At 45.3% G+C, this 26,221-nt stretch overlaps 1 protein-coding gene and 1 pseudogene across 1 annotated transcript in view; one reads left to right on the top strand and one right to left on the bottom strand.

Annotated features, from left to right (window-relative positions):
• LOC126456543 (inter-alpha-trypsin inhibitor heavy chain H4-like) overlaps nt 1-26,221 on the bottom strand; it is a 195,857-nt gene that overhangs the window by 101,976 nt on the left and 67,660 nt on the right. The window lies entirely within an intron of this gene.
• LOC126459615 (5S ribosomal RNA) lies at nt 19,692-19,809 on the top strand (annotated as a pseudogene).

Raw genomic sequence — 26,221 nt, 5'->3', positions numbered from 1 at the left:
CAGAGAGGCTGCGCGGTGTTTAAGGCATTGGATTTTTAGGTTTGCTTAAATTGCTTAAAGCGAATCAAGGGAAGGATGCAGTCAGTTTGTTTGCCATACTTACCCAGTCAGAGGTTCACCCCACCTCTGATTTCGTTTTCGATAGGGAATTAAACCTTAATCTTCCTTCATCCCTTGCTTCATATCTGGTCAGCGTCATCAGAAAATATCTGTTCCCAAATACACTAGATTTTAGTCTCCCGAGAAAGGAGAAAGACACAACGCGGAAATTACTCAAAACACCAACAAATTATATATAGCGTTCCAAGCTACATTGTCCCAGATGGCTTTAGCACCCATTACATTTCACTTTATAACGGAAGAGAGGCAGTTTTGAAGTTGAGCTCGATAACTGGAGCAAGACTCACGGAAACTGGCACACGTTTATGGGATTTGACCACCTAAAAAGTATTCGAAAATCTAAAATGCCATCACCTCTGGCCCTTGAGCAAGCAGCTATTCGACTCGTCATTGAGAGTTGTTGGATGTCGCATTCTGTCTAGTTGACGCTTACTGCTGTCTATAAGGACGCCGCGGATGACAACCGAAGACATTCTGCTGTGAAAAGAAATGACACACTGGTTGTTGGCCGTATGGCGGGCGACAGTCAGGTTGGTATCTCATGGCAGTGCGGAGCGTCTCCAGACACATCTTCGTTGATCATCGCGTCTTAATTCTACTTCGATCAATGATATTCCAGGCTGAAGACCCTTTTTTTTGGCATCCGCAACATCCTTACACCACAGCGGTACGTCGACGATATTCTAAGCTCTTTTTTGTTGCCTTTCGCTGCAAGCCATCCTGGGCTTACATTTCAGTAAGATACTACCTGCCCGCACACGGCAAGAGTTTCTGCTGCTTGTTTTCGTGCTTTCCGAACCTCATCCTTGGCAGCCAAGTCGCCGTATCTCTCCCCAATTGAGAACGCTTGAAGCGTTACGTTCAGAGTCCTACAAACATCTTGGGATTTTGATGGTCTAAAGCGCCAGTTGGGCAGAATCTCGCTTGATATCCCTCAGGAAGTCATTCAACAACCCCTTCAATCAATACCAAGCCGAATAACAGCTTGCATGAGTGCTAGAGGTGCACCAACATATTATTGACTTGCTTAATTTGTGCAGTTCTTTCTCTTGGATAGATCGTCCAATTTTTCTGAAATTGTAATCATTTGTTTGTCTGTCCAAATTGGGATTACTTCTTCGGGGTGCGTCTTTATTTCCTTTTTTGTTTTAAAGTGTACATTACGTAGCACAACGGAATAGAAAGGTTGTAAGACACGGATGTAGTCTTTTACTGATAACCTTGCTAACCTAAGTGATATCACTATCACTGTAGGGCGTGTTGAGCTGAATAGGTCTACTGAGCATAACAACAAAGAAAACCGAAGGAAGAAAATAATAAGGAGTGGCGGAAATGTGATTACCGAGGAACGACAACGGCATTTCGGACCCTGTAGTAGATAAAAGTGAAGCAATTGCGCTACCTTGGAAGCAAAATAGATTGCTGAAAACCAAAAAGCAACGCGTGATTGACGGAGCAAAACATCACAGGGAAGCGGCTATTCCTGGCCAAAAGCATTAGTTTCAAATGTTGGCCTTAATTTGGCGAAGACATTTCTGAGAAATTGCTTCTGGAGCTCAGCACTGTGTGAAAGTGACGCACGAACTATGGGGAAACCGAGAAATAAAAATTTCTAAGCGTTTCAGGTTTAGTACAATAGAAGGATGTTGAGAATTAGGTGGACCGCTAAGATTAGAAATGAAGTTCACTGCAAACTCTATGACGATAGAAATATTTGAAAAACGTTTACAAGAAGAAGGAACTGGATGATAGGGCAGGTGTAAAGACATTATCGAAAAAAAGGAAGTATGCGGTGACATCTCCTTGTAACGGTTGCTGCTCAGTGCTTTCTGTTGTCAATGGCGTCTGCTGGTATGTAATGACCAAGAGCGTCGACAAATTTTCAATAACCCTGGAGGAAGCACGTTTTCAGCTTTCATTTGGCTATATTATTTCTCCCCTATGAAGCCTTCTGGTAGTGTGGTATTGTTCGCAGCTGGAAACACTTGTGTTTCAGTGTAAGGCGGTCTGGCACTCTGCAACCTTTCTTATCAACCCATTTGTGATGCCTGAAAACAGGAGTCTCTTATCGGCTGTTACAAAACCTCATTTGTACGGCTAACGGGGCCGTCAAGTCCGCGTAGAGCGCGTCAGTCCATAGGAACATTTGTCGTTTGTGAGAGCCAGCTAACAGCTCGGGTCTTCCCAGCAGCATTTTCCTCTGTAGATTATGGCTGCTACTCTTGCATCATTCCCTTCCCAGAACACGGGCAATGGGTAGTTTTGCAATTACTGTTGCAGCAAGGTGGAATACCGCCTACTTGCTATAATTTCGCTCCTAAGGTAATAATTTCCTACTGTTCTTTATACAAGTACCACATACATTGTACCATGCATGTATGACCTTTCCGAATTCTTGTTGAAGCTGTGTTTTTCTAAACCTCGTTACTTAGTGGAAAGGCTGTTAGTAATAAACTGTTCATTCCGTAACAAAATGGTTCAAATGGCTCTGAGCACTGCGGAACTTAACATCTGAGGTCATCAGTCACCTAGAACTTAGAACTACTTAAACCTAACTAACCTAAGGACATCACACACATCCATTCCCGAGGCAGGATTCGAACCTGCGACCGTAGCGGTCGCGCGGTTCCAGACTGTAGCGCCTAGAACCTCTCAGCCATCCCGGCCGTCTCATTCAGTAACATTTAACTATAACAAATACTCGAAATTTGCGATTTACTAATACCAGTTGCACTTCAAAATTCGACCCAGCTAATAATAGTTTAATGAGTCGTGCTTGCAAAATGCTGAGAGGAAGTATTTACAATAAGAAAAAAATGGTAGAATCCCACCTCGTGCAGGAACACCTCGGGTTCCGAAGAAAGGCAGGAACACGCGAGTCAATAGTTACCCTGGGACTTATAAGATAGATTGAGGAAATTCAAACTTATGTTTGTAGCTCTTGTTGTTTTAGAGATAGCTTTGAAGATTTTGGCTGCAATACGGTAACAGGGATAAAGCACAGGGAAGCAGAGGTTGTATACAATTTGGACAGAAACCAGACGGCAGTAAGTCTGGAAGGGCACGAAAGCGAAGCAGTGGTTGAGAAAGAAGTGAGACAGGATTGTAACCTATCTCTGACTTTATTCAATCTGTACATTGAGCAAGCGATAAAAGAAAATAGGACAAATTTGAAGAGGGGATTAAAGTTCAGGAGGAAAAAACAAAAACTTTGAGATATATGAAGTGTATTCGCAGTTGCGAATACGGACAACCACCAGCTGTGGAAGGGAATGTCGACAATGAAAAGTGTGCCAAACCGAGACTCGAACCCTGGTTTCCGCTTTGCGCTAGCGTTCGGCTTAACCGCTTTGGCTATCCACGCACGACTCACAGCCAGAACCAAACGCCCATATGTCGTCAACTATTCGTCTATAACCTGTACTCTTAACGCATTATGCAATTCCCGTACAGGAGAGGACATTTTAATTAAAAGTCGCCTCCTGGTATCGTCGGATAGTTACGATATTGCAGTGCCTGTGCTATTAAGAAGAACGATGGACTGTTCCTTCGGACATGCCTTCTTAACAAGAAAGTCACTGCAATATAGTAAAAGTTTGAGGTTTGCGCAACATATAATTTTGTCAGTCGTGCCGGCCGCTGTTGCCGAGCGGTTCTAGGCGCTTCAGTCCGGAACCGCGCTGCTGCTACGGTCTCAGGTTCGAATCCTGCCTCGGGCATGGGTGTGGGTGTGTGTGTGTGTGTGTGTGTGTGATTTCCTTAAGCTAGTTAGGTTTAAGTACTTCTAAGTCTAGGGGACTGATGACCTCAGATGTTAAGTCCCATAGTGCTTAGAGCCATTTGAAACATTTGTCAGTCGTGGCCAAGGAGTTGGAAGAACAGTTGAATGGTATGTATAACGTTTTGACGAGAAGTTGTAGGATGAACATCAAAAGTAAAATAGGGGTAATGGAATGTAGCAGTCTTGAGTGAGGTGACGCTAAAGGAATAAGATTACAACATAATACACTAACCGCAGATAAGTTGTTTTTTGGGCTGCAATATAACTGACTGCAGCTGTAGTAGGGAGGAAATAAGAAGCAGACTGGCTACAACACGAAAATTCTTTGAAGAATAGTAATTTGTTAAAATCTAATACAAGTTTTAATAGTAAGAAGTCTTTTATGCAGGTATTTGTCTGGAGTCTAGCCTTGTACGTATGTGAAGCACAAACAACAAGCAGTTCATACAAGAAGTGAATGGAGGCTTTTGAAATGCGTTTCTACGTAAGACCGTTAACGATTACCTACTTAGATCGAATTGTGGAATAAAGAAATTTATGGCTCAACTTGATTAAAAGAAGGGATCGAATGTTAGAACATACACGTTCTGAGTCATCAAAGAGTAATCAATTTTGTTATAGAGGGAACTGTGTGGAGGAAAAAACTGTATAACGAGACCGAGGAGTGACTATAGTTAGCAGCTTCCGGTGGACGTAGGTTGCAGTTGTTCGGATATGGAGAGCCTTGGGTAGGATGAAGTAGCGTAGAAAGCTGCTTCAAACCTATTTTCGGGGTGAAGACCACAACAGCAACCATCAAAATTGTTTTAGATTGACGTACATTGTTTGAGAGACCTTATTCTCGTCTTTCTGAAGAACCTCTTCCTTTTTCTGAAATCAGAAAGTTACTTTTATTCAAAATTGAAGGTCGCTTTAATTTTCGCAATTAAAATACAATCCTTTCAAAATTTCAGCGTTATTTTGTTGTAGTCCTAGTTTTCCTGTTTCTGAAAACGTATAATTTTCCTAGAATACCATGCTAGTTCACGAAACATTCCCATTGGAAAATTTGAGCTTCTAGAAAAATGTTGGCGGATTTCGGAAAGCTGTACTCTGAAATTCTCTCCCTCCTCCCCCCCCCCCCCCCAATCTCTTCTGGGATATAAAATTTTGTAGCTCCAGAAATAAGGGCTCATTCTCAACCCATGTTCATGAACACTGAAACGTAGTGGTCGGGAGGACACGAGCGACTGAACGTCGCGTGACTAACTACTCGTGCACCCACTCACACTCCAGCACTGTATGACCACCATCACCTAGACATTTAAGTAACATTTCTGCTACCTTTTTTTTTTTCAGCTCTAAACCCGCTGGAAAAATCACGCACATTGAGTCTGGTCGGGCCTACGACTGAAGCTACGAAAGCTCCGAGTCGACTGACGAGAAGGAGTGTTTGAAGCATACAGTGGCTCCAGGTGTACAGCAGGCTGTGACGTGTGGATCGAATAGCGGCAGTGACGCGCAGAGGCTGGAAGGCGCATCGCGAATCCCAGCTCTCGCGTCACCCCGTGTCCCTGACCCTGGGGCCCAGGCCGGCTGGCGCCGTCGGCCGCCAGGCCCGCGGCAATTAAATTAATTGCGAGAGACGTTCGGTTCCCACGCAGCCGGGAAGTTTCACTTGCGAGCAGCGCCGTCGCTGACACCAGCACCAGCAGGGGCCACCAGCTGACCGGCTGACACAGCCGGAGGAGTGGCGACTACTTCTGAGTTTAAACACTTTCGCTCGCCACCAAACTTCCTGCGCAGGAACATTATTGGTGATCTCTGAGATGACTTGCAGCGTGCTGCTCAGAAGAGATCTCCACCCTCTCGTACTCTTACGGATTTATGGGATTTACGGACAGTCCTGCAGGACTCGTGGTGTCAATTCCTTCCAGCACTACTTCAGACATAAGACATGTCCAGGCACGTCCTGTTTCGGCATGTCTGCGTGCCCTACACGATATTAGGCATGTGTACCAGTTTCTTTGGCTCTTCAGTGTAGAAACAAAGAATTAAAGGAAGCATTTTGCTTAGTTCCTGAAGTGGAGGGAAAGAAGAAGAAGAAGAAGAAAAGAAGAAGACGAAAAGCGCACATCAAATGTCGACCAACATGCTATTAAGCAAGAGGTAATAAGCGTGTGTATGTGTAACAGTGCCTTCCCCACTGATCATCTGTCTAGCTTTCTCAAAAACTGAAAGTGGATGGCAAGCGCCGAGGGGCTCACTAGCGAGAGTCAACGCGCTCGGGGAGGGGGGGGGGGGGGGGGGGGGGGAGGAGGAGGATCAAGAGCGAGCGTCAAAGCGCCCGCGGGAAGGTTCACAAGCGGGCTTCAACACTCTCACGGGGGGCTTACATACATAAACACTACCGAGCTCATGAGCCGCTGGAGAGCGGAACGATCGCACTGAGCCACTCGCAAGCACAACGCTAGAGCGTGAGTCACTGCCCCCCCACACGTGCACATTGACGAGAGTTTTTAGCAAACAGAACACAGCATGTTGTTCTCAATGGAGAGACGTCTACAAACGTTAAAGTAACCTCTGGCGTGCCACAATGGAGTGTTATGGGACCATTGCTTTTCACAATATATATAAATGCCCTAGTAGATAACGTCGGAAGTTCCATGCGGCTTTTCGCGGATGGTGCTGTAGTATACAGAGAAGTTGCAGCATTAGAAAATTGCAGCGAAATGCAGGAAGATCTGCAGCGGATAGGCACTTGGTGCAGGGAGTGGCAACTGACCCTTAACATAGACAAATGTAACGTATTGCGAATACATAGAAAGAAGGATCCTTTATTGTATGATTATATGATAGCAGAACAAACACTGGTAGCAGTTACTTCTGTAAAATATCTGGGAGTATGCATACGGAACGATTTGAAGTGGAATGATCATATAAAATTAATTGTTGGTAAGGTGGGTGCCAGGTTGAGATTCATTGGGAGAGTCCTTAGAAAATGTAGTCCATCAACAAAGGAGGTGGCTTACAAAACACTCGTTCAACCTGTACTTGAGTATTGCTCATCAGCGTGGGATCCGTACCAGGAGATAGAGGAGATCCAAAGAAGAGCGGCGCGTTTCGTAACAGGGTTATTTGGTAAGCGTGATAGCGTTACGGAGATGATTAGCAAACTCAAGTGGCAGACTCTGCAAGAGAGGCGCTCTGCATCGCGGTGTAGCTTGCCGTCCAGGTTTCGAGAGGGTGCGTTTCTGGATGAGGTATCTAATATATTGCTTCCCCCTACTTATACCTCCCGAGGAGATCACGAATGTAAAATTAGAGAGATTCGAGCGCACAAGGAGGCTTTCTGGCAGTCGTTCTTATTGTGAACCACACGCGACTGGAACAGGAAAGGGAGGTAATGACAGTGGCATGTAAAGTGCCCTCCGCCACACACCGTTGGGTGACTTGCGAAGTACAAATGTAGATGTAGGTGGAGATGTAGATGTAAATTCGTGAACCTCCCACGAGAGCGCTGACGCTCGCTCGTAAGCCGCCGGTGAGAGCGTTGAAGCCTGCTCGTGAAACATCCTGCGAGCGAGCGTGTTTATGCTCGTTCGTGATCCCCCCCCGCGAGAGCGTTGACTCTCGCTCCTGAGCCCCCCCCCCCCCCCCACAAGCACGACGCTCGTACGTGAGTGCCTTGGCGCTTGCCACCCACTTTCAGATTTTGAGAGAAAGCCAGACAGATGATCAGTCGGGAGGCACTGTTGCACATTCATAACCTGATTACCTCTTGCTTAATAGTGCGTTCGGCAAGATTTGCTGTGCGCTTTTCGTCTTTTTCTTCATCTTCTTCTTCTTCCTCTCCTTATTTTCCTCCACTTCAGTATCTAAGCAAAATGCTTGCATTAATTCTTTGTTTCTACACTGCAGAGCCAAAGAAACTGGTACACCTGCCTAATATCGTGTAGGGCCCCCGCGAGCACGCAGAAGTGCCGCAACAGGACGTGCCTGGACTCGACTTACGTCTGAAGTCGTGCTGGTGGGAATTGACACCATGATCCTGCAGGACTGTCCATAAATCCGTAAAAGTACCGGGGAGGGGGGGGGGGGGGGTTGGAGATCTCTTCTGAGCAGCACGTTGCAAGGCATCTCAGATATGTTCAATAATGTTCATGTGTAGGGAGTTTGGTGGCCAGCGAAAGTGTCTAAACTCAGAAGAGCGTTCCTGGAGCCACTCTGCAGCAATTCTCGACATGTGGGGTGTCGTCCTGCTGGATTTATGCAAGTCCGTCGGAACGCACAATGGACATGAATGGATGCAGGTGATTAGACAGGAAGCTTACGTATGTGTCACGTTTCAGGGGTGGCGTAGCACTCCATCTACACACGGCCCACACCATTACAGAGCCTCCAACAAGTTGAACAGTTCCCTGCTGACATGCAGGGTCCATGGATTCATGAGGTTGTCTCCATCCTGCATACTGTCATATCACCCGGCATGATGGTATGGGGTGCCATTGGTTACACGTCTCGGTCACCTCTTGTTCGCAGTGACGGCACTTTGAACGGTGGACGTTACATTTCAGATGTGTTACGACCCGTGGCTCTACCGTTCATTCAGTCCCTGCGAAACCCTACATTTCAGTAGAATAATGCACGACCGCATGCTGCTAGTCCTGTACGGGCCTTTCTGGATACAGAAAATGTTCGACTGCTGCCCTGGCCAGCAAATTCTCCAGATCTCTCACCAACTGAAAACGGGTGGCCGAGCAACTGGCTCGTCACAGTACGCCAGAGGTGGTTGTTCTGGGTGATAATTTCTCAGGATCTGTGCACCCAAATTGCGTGAAAATGTAATCACATATCAGTTCTAATATAATATATTTGTCCAATGAATACCCGTTTATTTTCTGCATTTCTTCTTGGTGTAGCAATTTTAATGGCCAGCAATGTATTTTGTTGTGCTGAAAGACTGTTTCCCTGTTGCTGTTAACAAGCAGTGTGCGGTTTCTCCACAGTTCTCTGTTACGGCAGAACTACATCACTAAATGACGTATTCTCCTGTTGCAACACCGTTTGCTATCTGCACTTGCAACAAGGTTTTTGAAAGTAAGTCTCGCTGCTCAGTATGCTTCGGTGCAAACTTGGAAACAAAAGTGCGCGTGACTGATTAAGGCTAATGAGATCTGCATACGCGAGCCGGGAGAGCACCTCTTAGCAGGTCGGTCACGCGCCTCCTGCAACGAAACCACCGCACTCCTGCGCATGCGGCCGCAAATTCTTTCCCCACACGTAGTCCGCACCGGAGCACTTCTTCGAAGGTAACACGACAACTGTTGATTTGTAAGCCAAAATACAGAACCGCCTGAATAAACATGATACGCAAGGGCAAATGTCTGGCATTCCTGACACCTCGTCATCCACCAGGGCAACTGCCTAGTCGTACACGACTCGTGTTACAGTCATCGAATTGGAATGGAAGGTCCAAAATCCTTAACAAATCGTTTCTATCTATTTTTGCAAGAGCCTACTTTTTTCCGGAGATTTATACCGGGTGACCTTATTAAAAAATTCAGAAATTTGTAGTAAGGTCTTATGGGACCAAACTGCTGAGGTCATCGGTCCCTAAGCTTACGCACTACTTAATCTAACTTAAAATAACTTACGCTAAGGACAACACACACACCCATGCCCGACCGTGCGGCTACCCTGCGCGGCTGACCACAGTAAAATTTGTCTGGAAATTGCGCACGAAACACCATACTTAACTGTTTAATCATCTGTAGCAGGACAGACTAAACCAGGCATCTGAAGAAATTGTAAAACTGGGAATCCAAATGTTTCAGTTACAAGTCATTAAACTCTACAGATGGGGCTGAACACGCAAGGCTATTCTGTCCGTTTTACCTCAGGCACAACAGTAAATTTGCAACTATAAAGAAGTCGCTCGTTTTTCACAACGTTTTGACAAAATAATTTTGTTGTCTGCCATTTAGCCGAACTTTTATGCAGGCACGTTCGGGCTGATTTCAGCTAGTTTTAAAATGTTCTCTCTACTCTTTAGAAAACCAAAAAATGCAGGAAACACAAGAACAATTGGAAAATTTGAACTTTCACGGCCTGAAATGTCGCATTATTAAAATATTCCGGGCTATAATGTCTTGGTCGGATGAGTTTCCTATTGAAATCCATTGTTTCGTCTTCAACTGCGGAAAAATTTTTGAAGAAAATTTTACCTTTTTCGAAGGTCCTATACGCACCCTGGTTAGCTGGTGACTGAAGTGAAATTCTGTGCTCCTGCTCAGAGGCTTGACGACACATGTTTTGAACACTCAAGCGCGACTGGCTGTTGTCGTGATTGTTCGCTGTTGCTATCATCACGTGGGGATGATAGCTGAATCCATATACAGTTCAGTTTGACATTCTCCTCCTTCCGTTTAAAAGTACTGTATTAGAATGTTTAGTAATCTCTATGACGTCTCTGTATAGCCTTTTAATATGCAATCGTGGCTGCCAGTACCCGTGTCTTATCAAATCGAATCCAGTGGTTTCATAGTGGCTAATCTATTTCTCAACTTCTACTGTTACCTCTGTCTTCCTCTAACCGTTTTTCTACCGTTCTTTTAGTAGTGCTGAAGTGCAAGTCTCTACAGTTACATGGAATCGTATGAATTCTGGCTTTTCCCAGAAGTCTGCGAGCATTCTAGGCCGCCTTCAGACGTACCTGTATCTTCCGAGTGTGTTTGGAGATTACAGCGTTATACCGTTCGTCAAGACTTTTCCTACGCGGTCAGTAACGTCCTAAATGGTCTTACAGATTCCTGTGCATCGCTATGACCTTCTCGTCGCTGTCTTAATGCTGTTTTTATCTCAGTGGAAGAATATCCACTCTTGAGCAATGCACTACTGACATATTTGAATTCCGCATCGAGCATCTTCCATTCACAGACTTCTTTGTTCTTTCCGCTAACGTTTCTATAGCACCTCACTTTCGTCGTGAATGGCAGGTACACCGAAAAGCCACAGGCACGTGTTGTTATGTACACCAGGATTCAAATGTATTCTGGAAACAATTGTTCAGTTACCATCGTAATTGACATTATAAGAGAAGTAAATACTCTACCCTGATGTTCTCTCGCAACAGTGATCAGAACGTTGGGTTATACGAGGGTTTTTACCCTCCGATAGCAAACGAAATGAAGCCACAGTGAAAATTAAAATTTTATTTACAACATTTAGCTACACTTTCCAACTATTTCTGTACATAGTCGCCCCGCTGACTTTGACATTAGTCGTAGTTTGCTATTAGCTTTCCAGTACCCTCGTCACAGTGATTTCAGTCCATTCCCTCTGTTGGTCTGCAGCTCGTCGTCTACGTCAAAATGCTGTTTTCGTAACCAGCGGTTCATGTGAGCGAAGAGATGAAAATCAGAGAGAGCTAAGTTCGGGGTGTATGGTGGGTAATCAAACGCTACATATCGAAAATGCTACAGGAGTGTCTCCATTTCCCCTGCTGTATACGGCCGAGAATATTGTCATGAAGAAGGGAACGCATGACAGCTACGTTATGTGGGCTGCAAACAGTCAGGCGAAAGACATTAACCGGACCTCACATCAGTAGGAAGACACTATTTTTCTAGGCATCTTTACGTGCGCTCTGTGGGTTCAGAAATATAATTAAAACAATAAAAGAAAGCCCTCGTTTAACATGAAGCGGTTGCGGACTCGGTTTTTTGTTTTTTATGTTACACTCCGCCTTAAGTCATGAGATAATGTAGTTCCTGCACAGCCTCATATAAAGAGACAAGCGGAAACATTTTAGTCAGTGGGAGGATCGAATGCATATCTTTACAGATTCAAATTGGTCCTGCTTAGATTACAACCACTATTAAGCTAATTGAACATTTTTGTTAAGTACATTAATTTGCAGTGCCATGTTCTGGTACTTTGTACAGGCAGTAAAATATTTGTTCACTGCACATGAGATGATCAATTGTGGATACAGTTCATGGTCGAAATAAAGTCTTTCAATAATTTACCACGACAAACGCTTCTTCAGTAATTTTTGGAGTCTCATACTTCTACATCAATGTAGCACGTTTCAGGAATAAGATTACATTGTACTGACGATGTATTTTTGACAAACTTTAAATGTGCTATCGAAACGGCATATTTTGTCAGCATGAAAGTTTGCATCAAAGATGGCACTTTATTCACAAAGCTTTAATGCAATATGGCGTCCATTCTATATGTTTTTATCAGACAATAATAGAACACGGAACGTAGGTCTCGCAGACCTCCGGCTATGTTTGAATACATTTTGCCACCTCAAACGCGGTCTTTTTTATGGATGAGCTACACCTTCCTAGAACACTCCCAATAAAACGAAGTCTATTACTAGCCTTCCCTACAACCGACCTTACGTGCTCGTTCCATTTCATGTCGCTTTGCAACGTTACGCCTACACGCTGGTTCAGATGACCGCCTGGCACCAGTTGTTGATCGTCTCTTGCACACCAAAGCGTAATGTGCGTTGTTCTAACGAGATGACTAACACACTGCCGGAAAAACGTGGTACACCGTTTTAGAGGTTTACAATTCACTCACGATTTATTGTTGCAAAAATGCAGTGCTGAAAGACCCATATTAGGACGTGGTGTAACCTCCACAGGCGGCATTGCAGGCGCTGACTTTGGCATTCAGTCGATCGTAAAGATGGCGAATACTGTCCTGGGGTACGTTGTGCTTGACCTGTTCACGTAGTTCTGTAAGAGTTGTTAGCTGACTAGTTGCACGAGTCACTTCGCGTCCCAACATATTGCGTAAGCGCTCGACTGGAGACAAGTTCGAGATAGTACTGACCAGGGAAGCTGCTGCATGTCTTACAGAGCACATTGAGTTTCACGGGCAGTGCTGGGCGAGCCTTAAGCCGTCGTCACACGGACCGTGCTGTCGAACGTTAACATGGAGCGTGCCAAGTTCAACGTGCTTTTGAACGCTCAGGAACGACGCGACTCCTGCATACGGTACGTGGGCCCCAACGTGGTATACGCGATCGCAACGCACTCCAGCGGCAGTCGAGGGATGTTTCTAGTTCGTAAATCACACTGTTTACTCAATGGGCGCGCGTAAAATTCCCACGTTAGTTCTATTGAAACTCAGATTTCCTCCATCGTCCACGAAAAGGAAAGAACCATGTCCAATCAATAAGGACACAGGCTTATAAAAGTTCCATTACAAACAGTGCGGTACGAATTTGGAATACTTCCCCGCATAAGATAAACATTATTTCATCATTCCCACATTTTAGTAAAACCACAAGGTCAGTCTTACTTGATTACTGTTCCTACTCAGTAGCAGAATTTCTGCAACAAGTGAATTACGAAGCGTAAAAGAAAAAGGAGCAAAATATCTTTATACAAGCAGCGCAAGCTGTCCTGTAGATTAAGCCAATCGAACAAAGTCACTCCTCAAAAATGGTGAACTTATATTTACATAACATCAAATATTATAGCAAATACTATTATTAAATTAATAATAAAGTATCAGAACCTAATAAAAACGCGAATGTTGGGGAACAAATTTCCATGTGTTACGACGCGAAACACCGCCCCAACAAAACCTCATTGCTGGATAGAGACGCTACTCATTACGCTAAACAATCAACACAATTCATATGCTTAATCATACTGTGTTATTCCTCGCTAAAAAAGTTAATCGTAGATAATTATGTTACTAATTGAAATTTAATTATACAAAATTTTTCCACGAACAATGCGTCTTGGGTGGATCTTCAGTGTGTCACTGCCTTCAAATAGTCTACTCTCATAATACGCAAGTTACAATAACTCTTTTGCCACGAATGCGATGTATCTCATTATTTCATTAGAACGAATCACACAACTAACAGCGGGTTTTCCAGTGATTCTCAGTTTGCTGGTGCTCAGAAACGGCATATATACATATAGGCTTGAAATGAATGCCAATATGGCGCCTCACAGCTCTGTACTGAAGGGAGACGGCGCGCGTGTGACGTAGGTGGCGTTGTGCCATCTCATTGGTCAACGCTCAGACGCACGCTCAGAATATCTGACATGCCAGATATTTCTCTGCACGTTCGGAAAGACTCCCGAACGTGCTATTCCACGCTATGGCGTCAGAAACTCGGCACGCTCAACGCTCAACGTTCGCATGCACGGTCCCTGTGCCGACGGCTTTACCCTTCCTGTTAAAAGAGCGGCCAAAGAACAGCTCTAACAACATTCGGCATGTACGGAGCAGTGGTTAGCGTCGCCTACAGAAACACCAAAGGTGAACGGGAGTTGTTGCTTACCACACCCCTCATCATCATAACGCCTAGGATGGAGCCCGTGTGTCTTGTACGAATGCACTCTTCGAGACAGCACTCGCCAGGTCTACATTGTATGCGCGGACAACCATCTCTTGCTTTCGGACAGACTGCCTTCATTCCTCAAAGTGATCTTCTCACGGCACCAGTCGAGCCGTCCACGTCGATGTGAGTGGAAGATGGGCTAGAGGCGTGCGTGCCCGTAGTCCCACTGCTAATAATCGGTTCACAGCAGGTCGTGTTGACACATCTGGGCTGACAAGCCCTCCTATCTGTTCTGTGGTAGCTGTACTATCTGCCACCGCTACTCTTACAATACGATGAATCCGGTGGGCATCTGTATTGCACAGACGTCCAGAGCCTCAGAATGAGATTTTCACTCTGCAGCGGAGTGTGCGCTGATAAGAAACTTCCTGGCAGATTAAAACTGTATGCCTGACCGAGACTCGAACTCGGAACCTTTGCCTTTCGCGGGCAAGTTTTCTACCATCTGAGCTACCCAAGCACGACTCACGCCCCGTCCTCACAGCTTTACTTCTGCCAGTACCTGGTCTCCTACTTTCCAAACTTTACAGAAGCTCTCCTGCAAACCTTGCAGAACTAGGACTTGCCCGCGAAAGGCAAAGGTACCGAGTTCGAGTCTCGGTCAGGCACGCAGTCTTAATCTGCCAGGAAGTTTCGTCCAGAACCTCATCTTCGGGTGTGAGAATGTTCATGTTACCGCTGATATCAGTATCGTCGCACAGCTGACGCAGTGCGTCCAACTTGTGTGGCAGTTTTCCGAAAGGATCATCCCACCACTCGGAAGGCCACAGTTTGACCCCTTTGAAACTCTCTCAGTTGGCTGTAGGAAGCACAAGTGGCATGGTTGTCTTCTTGCTTCACACGTTTTCATCGCACTGAGCGTTCATGAGTCCGCCCCCGGTAGCTGAGTGGTCAGCGCGACAGACTGTCAATCCAAAGGGCCCGGGTTCGATTCCTGGCTGGGTCGGAAATTTTCTCCGCTCAGGGACTGGGTGTTGTGTAATCCTAATCATCATCATTTCATCCCCATCCCATCGCCGAAGTGGCGTCAAATCGAAAGACTTGCACCAGGCGAACGGTCTACCCGACGGGAGGCCCTCGTCACACGACATTTCTTCATTTCTTCTTCTGGCTATGAGCGTTCTCTATTGAAGGGTAGACAGTGACACTCTGGTAGCTATGCCACTACGCCACCTGTTGGCGGTCGACGATGGAACCATTATCAGTATATCTACTGTCCCCCATGTGGTATATGCAGTCATTGGGACAAAATGGACGTCGTCTTTCCAGGTGTACTAATTTTTTTTCCACCAGTGTACTTTATCCCCTCAGCTTTGTTGCATACTAGCGTGAGTAGCCTCATTACTGTTCCGTCAAAGTGGTCCAATTCCAGATGTGCGCAGTTCGGCGAACGGTCGACCACAGAGAGAAAATTTGGTTCTCGTACGTGTCACTCGTATGGCGTCTCGAATGGCCGCATATAAGGAAAGCACGCCGAGTGTTTCACGGCTGCAGTTCCGCCGCGTGGCCGCCTGGGAAAAGCGCGGCCTTTGGCGAGCCACTCGCGATTGGCGCGTAACGGCGCTTACGCAAGCGGCGGCGGTGCGTGAGGCAGCGAGGCAATGCGAGCCGAGGCGAAGTGAATCTGCCGGTGAAACCCCGCGCTGCGCTGTGAGTGGCAGAGTCGTGCAGCAGATGCGCCCGCCAGCTTTCTAGGCGCCTCGACCCGGATGCGGCCGCAGGGTCGCTCTGAGGAACGCGCCGCCCTCCGCCGCCCGCACATCACTGAGGCGCCACGGCACTTAGGCCGGCCTCACACGGGACGCGTTTCGCACCGAGGTCGGTGCGCGGCTCACAAACGAACTGGTTCATCACATGAAAGGTGCTGCCCTACGTGGTTTGCGATCACAACGGACTACACTGAGGCGACAAAAGTCATATGGTAACTCTCAATATCGTGTCGGACCTCCTTTTGCCCAGCCTAGCGCCTTCACAAAAGAAGACGAAGTAAATATTCCAAAATTCGAATCGAGAACAGCTGCCAACTTGAGTTACGTAAAGTAAATATGCTTGGAGTAGTGATGCAACTCAAATCACTTAATAAAAGCAAGTCTTCTGGTCCAGACTGTATACCATTTAGGTTCCTTTCGGAGTATGCTGATGAAATATCTCCATACTTAATCATATACAACCGTTCGCTCGACGAAAGATCCCTACCCGAAGACTGGAAAGTTGCACAAGTCACACCAATATTCAAGAAAGGTAGTAGGAGTAATCCACTAAATTACAAGCCCATATCGTTCACGTCGATATGCAGCAGGATATATTGTGTTCGAACATAATGAATTCCCTCGAAGAAAACGGTCCATTGACACACAGTCAACATGGGTTTAGAAAACATCGTTCCTGTGAAACACAACTAGCTCTTTATTCACATGAAGTGCTGAGTGCTATTGACAAGGGATTTCAGATCGATTCCGTATTTCTGGATTTCCAGAAGACTTTTGACACTGTACCACACAATTATGTGACTGGATCTGTGATTTCCTGTCAGAGAGGTCACAGTTCGTTGTAATTGACGGAAAGTTATCGAGTAAAACAGAAGTGATTTCTGGCGTTCCCCAATGTAATTTTATAGGCCCTTTGCTGTTCCTTATCTATATTAACGATTTGGGAGACAATCTGAGCAGCCGTCTTTGGTTGTTTGCAGATGACGCTGTCGGTTATCGACTAATAAAGTCATCAGAAGATCAAAACAAACTGTAAAACGATTTAGAACAAATATCGGAATGGTGCGATAAGTGGCAGTTGGCCTTAAATAACGAGAAGTGTGAGGGCATCCACATGAGTACTAAAAGGAACGCGTTAAACTTCGGTTACACGATAAATCAGTCTAATCCAAAAGCCGTAAATTCAACTAAATACCTAGGTATTACAATTACGAACAATTTAAATTCGAAAGGAACACACAGAAAATGTTGTGGGGAAGGCTAACCAAACACTGCGTTTTATTGGCAGGACACTTCACTTCTGAGGTCATCAGTCCCCTGGAACTTGGAACTACTTACACCTAACTAATCTAAGGACACCACACACATCCATGCTCGAGGCCGGATTCGAACCTGCGCCGTAGCGGTCGTGCGGTTCAGACAAGCACCTAGAACCGCTCGGCCACACCGGCCGCCTCTGCGCCACACTCTAAGCCTACCGTCAACTCTTACCAACCGAAATCTGGACTCATTTGACCAGGCCACGGTCTGCCAGTCATCCAGGGTACAACCGATATGATCACAAGCCAAGAGAGGCGCTGCAGTCGGCGTCATGCTGTTAGCAAAAGCATTCACGTCGATCATCTACTGCCATAGCCCATTAACGTCAAATTTAGCATCAGATTTCACTGCACTATCCTAACTGATGTTCGTTGCAACTGCCACATTGATTTCTGCAGTTATTTCACGCAATGCTACTTGTTTGTTAGCACTGACAACTTTATGCAACCGCCGCTGCTCTCGATCGTCTGTAGATCTCGGAATATTGAATTCCCTAACGATCTCCGAAATGGAAAGTACTATGCTTCTAGCTCCAACTACCATTCCGTGTGCGACGTCTGTTAACTCCCGTCGTGCAGCCGTTATCACTTCGGGAACCTTTTCACATGAATCACCTGAGTACAAGTTGAAACTTCTCATTTAATTTTCTGCATATATATAGCTGAGTGAAATTGAACATACTGTCTCTTTGCTTGTCTTTATCGTTTCAACACCGACCTACAGAATTTGTCCTGACAAACAGAACTCAAACTTTTCCTATTCATTAATTACTCACAATATTCAAGGATAACGCGATCTGACTGCTTTAAAATTGATAACCTGACTTCAAATAACTAATACAAAAGAATGGCCCTGAATTAGTAGAAATCCTAACAATACGTTTCATAAGTCACTTACCTCCCAAAAATCTGCATTACACGAACTACAGCAATGCCGCAAGCACCAATACTACCAGCTAAATAAAAGCTTCTAACTACTGAAGGCTCTAACTACTGATAGTCATGTGGTTAGCAAAGGAAAGATTTTGTTGCAGAGCAAACAATGTATTTGCTTTAAGAATGTGACAACCAGTCCAAAAATTATATAATCATCAGTAATGAATCTCAATGACGGATATACATTCAGACCGTCTGCTCGCTCTGATACTGCAAACCTCAAACACTGCTAATTATTAACCTGTAACCTCCATCACTGCTGACTACTCACTCCCAACTTCCATCACTGCTGGCTGTTCACCTCCAAGTGCCATCACCGCTGACTTAACTTCCAACTGCTAGTGCGACCAGCCATAGAGTCTCTTGCAGAGTGCACACAGCGCTGTCAGAGATATTAATGCAGGGCGCTACATAGCGCTGCCAACATACAAACACATAAACAGCATGCTTACAAAGTGACAGCTCCGCCAATGCACTGTCCTTTTATGCCTTGTGTACGCGGTACTTCCGCAGTCAGAATATGTGCATATCGCTATATGATGACTTGTCACCCCAGTGTATATCCAATGTCAGTGAAGTGGAATGTTCTAAAAATCGAACACCTATATGTAGAAGAACATTAGCAGTGAAGTGCGTGGGAAACAAAACACTGTGAGGCAACTGGTAAACACCGTGTGAGTGTGTGTGTGTGTGTGTGTGTGTGTGTGTGTGTGAATCAAAAAAATGGTTCAAATGGCTCTGAGCACTATGGGACTTATCTTCTGAGGTCATCAGTCCCCTAGAACTTAGAACTACTTAAACCTAACTAACCTAAGGACATCACACACACCCATGCCCGAGGCAGGATTCGAACCTGCGACCATAGCGGTCGCGCGGCTCCAGACTGTAGCGCCTAGAACCGCTCGGCCACTCCGGCCGGCTGTGTCAATCAGCGAGCAGTTACGTTGCGCTTTTGTGTTTACGCGTATCTTCTTTACAACATGGCCCAGAGACGACATCTGGATGACTCCACTAGGGGAGGAATCATGTGGAAGGTGGAAGAAGGACAAAGTGTGACTGTTGCAGCCCAGGAATTCGGAATTGCACACAGTATTGTTTCACGCGCATGGGGAGCATTCCGAATCACAGGCACTTTTATCCGAACGAGAAGAGCTGATCTACGAAGGGGCCCATGTCAAACAGTGGGTGCAATTGCAACCGCATTTAACGGGACTGAAAGTCACCCAATCTCACGCTCCATAGCGTCACGGCGACTGCGTGGGGGTAGTCTGTTTGCCCGATAACCAGTACGTTGTGTTCCGTTAACCTCGCACATCGGCGACACAGTCTGTGACAGTGCCAAGAGCATAGGGACTGGATCAACGAGGTGTGGTGTCGAGTGCTCTTCTCGGATGAGAGCTGATTCAGTCTGGATATTGATTCCGAACGTACTTCATATGACGAGAGGTAGGAAAATGTAATAAGCCAACGGCCTTGCCGTTGTGGTAACACCGGTTCCCGTCAGATCACCGAAGTTAAGCGCTGTCGGGCTGGGCTAGCACTTTGATGGGTGACCATCCGGTCTACCGAGCGCTATTGGCAAGCTGGATGCACTCGGCTCTTGTGACGCAAACTGAGGAGCTACTTGATGAAGAAGTAGCGGCTCCCGTCTCGTAAACAGATACGGCCGCGAGAGCGGTGTGCTGATCACATACCCCTCCGTAACTGCATCTAGTGACGTCTATTGGCTCAGGATGACACGGCGGTCGGTCGGAACCATTGGGCCTTTATGGCCTCTTAGAGCGGAGTTAGCTTTCTTTTGCTCTTTTATGTTAATGAAAACGTAATGCATCAGGAACATGATCGTTTTGGTGGTTCAGGTGTTAACGGTATGAGAAGGCACAATGTTGTATGAGCATACCGACCTTCAGATTTTCGAAAACGGTACACTCACCGGTCAGTGTTTTCGTGGCACTGTACTCCTTCACCCGGTGTGTCTCTTCAGGGCTGTATTAGGACCTGACTTCAGTTTTGTGGATGACAATGTGCGACTCCATTGAACAGCACAGATGGAACAGCTGTGGGAAGAAGAGCATATTGAGCGAATGTATCGGCCTTCCTGATCCCCCGGGCTTAAATCCCATCGAGCACTTGCGGGGTACCTTGGGGAGCCGTATCGCAGCATGTCCACGTGCACCAACGACCATCCACCAGAAGTCAACTGCACTACTTGAAGAATGGCGTGCCCTACCACAAGAAAGCCTTACTAAAGTCGCCGCCATCACGACAGCAAGTTGCAGACCGTACGCTGCCTCCCGTGATCACACACCCTGTTGTCAATCATGTCCCGCCGCCTGCAGTGTAAATGGGGCCATCACGAATCGCGATCACATCAGTGCAATTATTGCCTTTCAATGAGCGCGTCATTTCTATTCGGGACTTCACAAATCGAGTCACATAACAGACGATTTGTAATTTCCTGTCAGAGGGGTCACAATTCGCAATAATTTACGGTAAGTCCTCGAGTAAAACGTGATTTCTGGCGTTCCCCAACGTAGTGTTATAGGCCCTGTCCTGTTCCTTATCTGTATAAACGAGTTGTGAGACAATCTGAGTAGCCGTCTCAGGTTGTTTGCAGATGACGCTGTCGTTTATCGGCTAATAAAGTCATCAGAAGATCAAAACAAATTGCAAAACGATTTAGAAAAGATATCTGAATGGTGCGAAAATTGGCAGTTGACCCTAGATAACGAAAACTGCGAGGTCATCCACATGAGTGCTAAAAGGAATTCGTTAAACTTCGGTTACACGATAAATCAGTCTAATCTAAAAGCCATAAATTCAACTAAATAACCAGGTATTACAATCACGAACAACTAAGAGCCATAAATTCAACTAAATACCCAGGTATTACAATCACGAACAACTTAAATTGGAAGGAAGACACAGAAAATGTTGTGGGGAAGGCTAACAAAAGACTGCGTTTTATTGGCAGGACACTTCGAAAATGAAACAGATGAACTAAGGAGACTGCCTACACTACGATTGTCCGTCCTCTTTTAGAATACTGCTGCGCGGTGTGGGATCCTTGCCAGATAGGAGTGACGGAGTACATCGAAAAAGTTCAAAGAAGGGCAGCACGTTTTGTATTATTGCGAAATATGGGAGAGGGTGTCACAAATGATACGGGACTTGCGGTGGACATCATTACACGACTGGCCATTAAAATTGCCACACCACGAAGATGACGTGCTACAGACGCGAAATTTAACTGGCAGGAAGAAGATGCTGTGATGTGCAAGTGATTAGCTTTTCAGAGCATTCACACAAGGTTGGCGCAAGTGGCGACACCTAGAACGTGCCGCCATGAGGAAAGTTTCCAACCGATTTCTCATACACAAACAGCAGTTGACCGGCGTTGCCTGGTGAAACGTTGTTGTGATGCCTCGTGTAAGGAGTAGAAATGCGTACCATCACGTTTCTGACTTTGATAAAGGTCAGATTGTAGCCTATGGCGATTGCGGTTTATCGTATCGTGACATTGCTGCTCGCGTTGGTCGAGATCCAATGTCTGTTAGCAGAATGTGGAGTCGGTGGTTTGAGGAGGGTAATACGGAACGCCGTGATGGATCCCAACGGCCTCGTATCACTAGCAGTCGAGATGACAGGCATCTTATCCGCATGGCTATAACGGATCGTGCAGCCACGTCTCGATCCATGTGTCAACAGATGAGGGCATTTGCAAGACACCAACCATCGGCACGAACAGTCCGACGACGTTTGCAGCAGCATGGACTATCAGCTCTGAGACCATGGCTGCGGTTACCCTTGACTCTGCACCACAGACAGGAGCGCCTGCGATGGTGTACTCAACGACGAACCTGGGTGCACGAATGGCAAACAGTTATTTTTTTCGGATGAATCCAGGTTCTGTTTACAGCATCATGATGGTCGCATCCGTGCGCATCCCTGCGAAACCCTACATTTCAGCAGGATAATGCACGACCGCATGTTGCAGGTCCTGTACGGGCCTTTCTGGATACAGGAAGCGTTCGACTGCTGCCCTGGCCAGCACATTATCCAGATCTCTCACCAATTGAAAACGTCTCGTCAATGGCGGCCGAGCAACTGGCTCATCGCAATACGCCAGTCACTACTCTTGATAAGTTGTGGTATCGTGTTGAAGCTGCATGGGCAGCTGTACCTGTACACGCCATCCAAGCTCTGTTTGACTCAATGCCCAGGCGTATCAAGGCCGTTATTACGGTCACAGGTGGTTGTTCTGGGTACTGATTTCTCAGGTTCTTTGGACCCAAACTGCATGAATATGTAATCACATGTCAGTTCTAGTATAATATATTTGTCCAATGAATACCTGTTTATCATTTGCATTTCTTCTTGGTGTAGCAATTTCAATGGCCAGTAGTGTAAAAGAAAGGCGTTTTCCGTTGCGACGGAATCCTCTCACGAAATTCCAATCACCAACTTTCTCCTCCGAGTGCGAAAATATTTTGTTGACACCGACCTACATAGGGAAAAAGGATCACCACGATAAAATAAGGGAAATCAGAGCTCGTACGGAAAGATATAGGTGTTCATTCTTTCCGCGCGCTATACGAGATTGGAATAATAGAGAACTGTGAAGGTGGTCCGATGAACCCTCTGCCAGGCACTTAAATGTTATTTGCAGAGTACCCGGGTAGATGTAGATGTATTTCTTTCAGTTACCTTCTGTATTATACTGTAGCAGTTCTTTCTGAGTACTGCCCAACTTTCATCCAGCTGTTTTGGTTTGTACAGCTATACCACGTAAAAGTTACTTTCGTCCTTACGTTTTGCACACTAGTGTAGCTTGTGCACTGAAAGACATTAAGAATACATTAAGAACACAGTAAGTTTATACCGAGATTCTTGTGTTTATTAGTTTTTTTTTTTTTTTTTTTTGCCTACCCACCCAAGATATTGGATTGTGTGTTGCTATTCCCATTCACTTTGTAGCTCTATAATCACTCCACGACCACAAAATTTCTGTGCAAACTGCCGAGAGGATCTAACGAATATCCTTTGCTCTAGATCATTTATATTTAGATTAAGGTGCGTGGTTAATACCGCAGAAGAATCGTTGAGCTTCACTAGTCTATCGACCGTGTCCTACGCAAGAATTTCAGCTTGTCACATTGGTACAATCAATACAACGAGTAATTAATTTGTCTCAGGCGGTGAACGACTCAGGGGTACTACCACAATCGGAGTTTAAAACAACCATTACAGACATTATGATACAACAATAGACTTCCACAGAAAGTAAAAATTATTTCTTCTCACAATTTAGTTCGCAGTTTAATGAAAGCCTGAGGGTCTTTTCAGTTTACTGCTTCTCTGTACGAGCAGTATTTTTAAAACATGTGAAAGACATGAGACTAGAAACAAGAAAGTTTAAAATCTATTACTGTAAGTCGTGCCAGCTCTCTTGTAGATAAAGCCGGAAAATCGTTCGTTGGTCCACGTTCGCAAAATCGGAGGAACTCACTTCTGAACCTGGAGCGCCCGCACGTATACATAGCATTCCAGAACATGCTGATTTAAAGGAAAGTCCCATACCTTTTAGGGCGAAAAAGACCTATATATTTTCAAAAAGTAGGATGCGAACCAAGAATATTTCAGTTCACAGTCCGCATTTCCATCCACTACATTACAGTTGATAGACATTAGTTGGGTCAAGAAGACTCAGATTTATAAATCAGAACTGAAACCTAGACATCTGGATGAAGAAAGTGGCGCCAAATCTACTGAAAGAGTAGCAGTTCATGGGAGGCGACTTCTTTAAGAGAGTGTTTTCTGGCATATTTTAAAGTGGTTTCCAAACGATAGAAACGAAAGGGGGATCGTAAAATTTTCGAGAAAGTGGACCACGCAGGTGATTGTGGTTATAATAGCTCCGATTAGCAGGTTGTAGCTGGATGAATCTGCACTGTAACTGAAGAGCCTTAGCATGAATTAGGATGGGCCTTGCATGAATTAGGAGGGAAATCGGTGCACGTAAAAAGATAACGAGAGCAGCAGCTGGCCTATAAAGAGAACCTCTCTTTCTTAACGAGGAAATTGAGCAACGCTTTCTTTTTTCGTGTGGACGAGCAGCTAATATTCGTAAGAGATGGGGATTAAGCTGGTTGTATGCGAAGTGCCTTGGCGCTCGACTGAAAGTAAACTGCTTTGCATTCACTGTGTGAAGGCTAGCCAATACGTCTGGAGCAATGGCGAGGGGAAGAGCGAACATCTTACGAAACTGGGTCAGCGTAATATTCACACCATCTTTGCCAGACGAGCAGTGTGAAATCTGGTTCTACTTTTCCTCTTCAGCGCTTTCGCATTTATTAGTTCAGATGTTTACTACCACCAACAGAGTAAGTACTACACGCATTCTAGTCAAATTTTTGGGATTTGAGGTCCGCCAGTTACGCAAAACACCGGCACGTAAGTAAATACGAAAATAGGCGCGAAAACATCGTGAAAAACTAAATTACACTCTAGAAGATAGGTTAACTCTCAGTAAAAAAAAACCTCTCATCAACATCGTTTGGTTGCAGATGACAAGCTACGTGTAATAATTAACACAAAAGTGGTCCAGAAAATTGATGTTCACCAAATGTAAAGGTATTTACAAAAAGAAACGATCTGTTGTTTGAACTAAAAATGCAGATAATTTTATAATCATGTAACAAAAATGTTCACATTGCAGAATAAATAAGAACGAAAACCCACTGATGATGGCACAGTGGTGCCGATACATGTTTTGGTACTGAGAAAAACGCAGTTTTGCGTAACTGGCGGACCTCAAATCCCAAAAATTTTAACTGCAAACACGGCCAATACAAGGAGCTGCAAATCAAAAGATGGATATTCTAGTCAAAATCTATCTCTCACATTGTTTGTCGCTTCAGGAATCACGCGTCAGATAGACGCTTAGTGGCTTAAGAACACGACAAGGCACCAGATGCGATGTCGGTCCTCGGTTTCTGAAGCCAGAGCGAATGTTTATTTCTGTACAGTGCTGGCTGAATTGCAGAAGTTGTGTATTGTGTCTCTCTCCTTCAAAAATACTCATAAAACTTAGTTCCACTTTTAATAAACAAAAAGCAGTGCCTATCTGCATACTATGCTGTACGTAAAGTGAAATGTTAAAATAATCTCCCTTACTCGTTTGTTAAGTGATTATTATTGGTTAACTGAACAGTCGTGTTAAGAAATTATTATAATTAATTGTGAACTAATTATTTCGGCTTCATGGCGTCAAAGCCGGCCGCTGTGGCCGAGCGGTTCTAGGCGCTTCAGTCCGGAACCGCGCTGCTGCTACGGTCGCAGGTTCCAATCTTGCCTCGGGCATGGATATGTGTGATGTCTTTAGGTCAGTTAGGTTTAAGAAGTTCTAAGTCTAGGGGACTGATGACCTCAGAAGTTAAGTCCCATAGTGCTTAGAGCCATGGAGTCAAACTGGGAAGACAGTTACCTTAGAGAGACAATATTGTGAGGAACTCCCGCAATCGTACCAACATATAACTGTAGTGTTTACTTCAACTCTCTTCCTACATTTCTCTCAATTTGTAAAATAGTAGTTGCATGTTCCCAGTCATTCAGTGCATTTTTTTGTGTTCCCCAGATTCTGATTTCTCGCGAAATAAGTAATTTGAATTGCGAAGTGGAAGTGTAAACGCCATTATGCGGCGTGCTCGCGAGCCCATCATAAATATGCTTTGTTCTAATTGGGGCTTCAAATGGCTCTGAGCACTATGCGACTTAACTTCTGAGGTCATCAGTCGCCTAGAACTTAGGTTTAATTAGTTCTAACTAACCTAAGGACATCACACACAGCCATGCCTGAGGCAGGATTCGAACCTGCGACCGTAGCGGTCGCTCGGCTCCAGACGGTAGCGCCCAGAACCGCATGGCCACTACGACCGGCTTGTTCTAATTGGTCGAGAACCGCAGCAAGCGTTGCATTCATATCTGACAGCTG

This window comes from Schistocerca serialis, chromosome 2 (genome assembly GCF_023864345.2).
Source record: "Schistocerca serialis cubense isolate TAMUIC-IGC-003099 chromosome 2, iqSchSeri2.2, whole genome shotgun sequence".
NCBI lineage: Eukaryota > Metazoa > Arthropoda > Insecta > Orthoptera > Acrididae > Schistocerca > Schistocerca serialis.
Note: the sequence above shows the minus strand (reverse complement) of the source record. Positions and strands in the feature narration are given on the sequence as shown.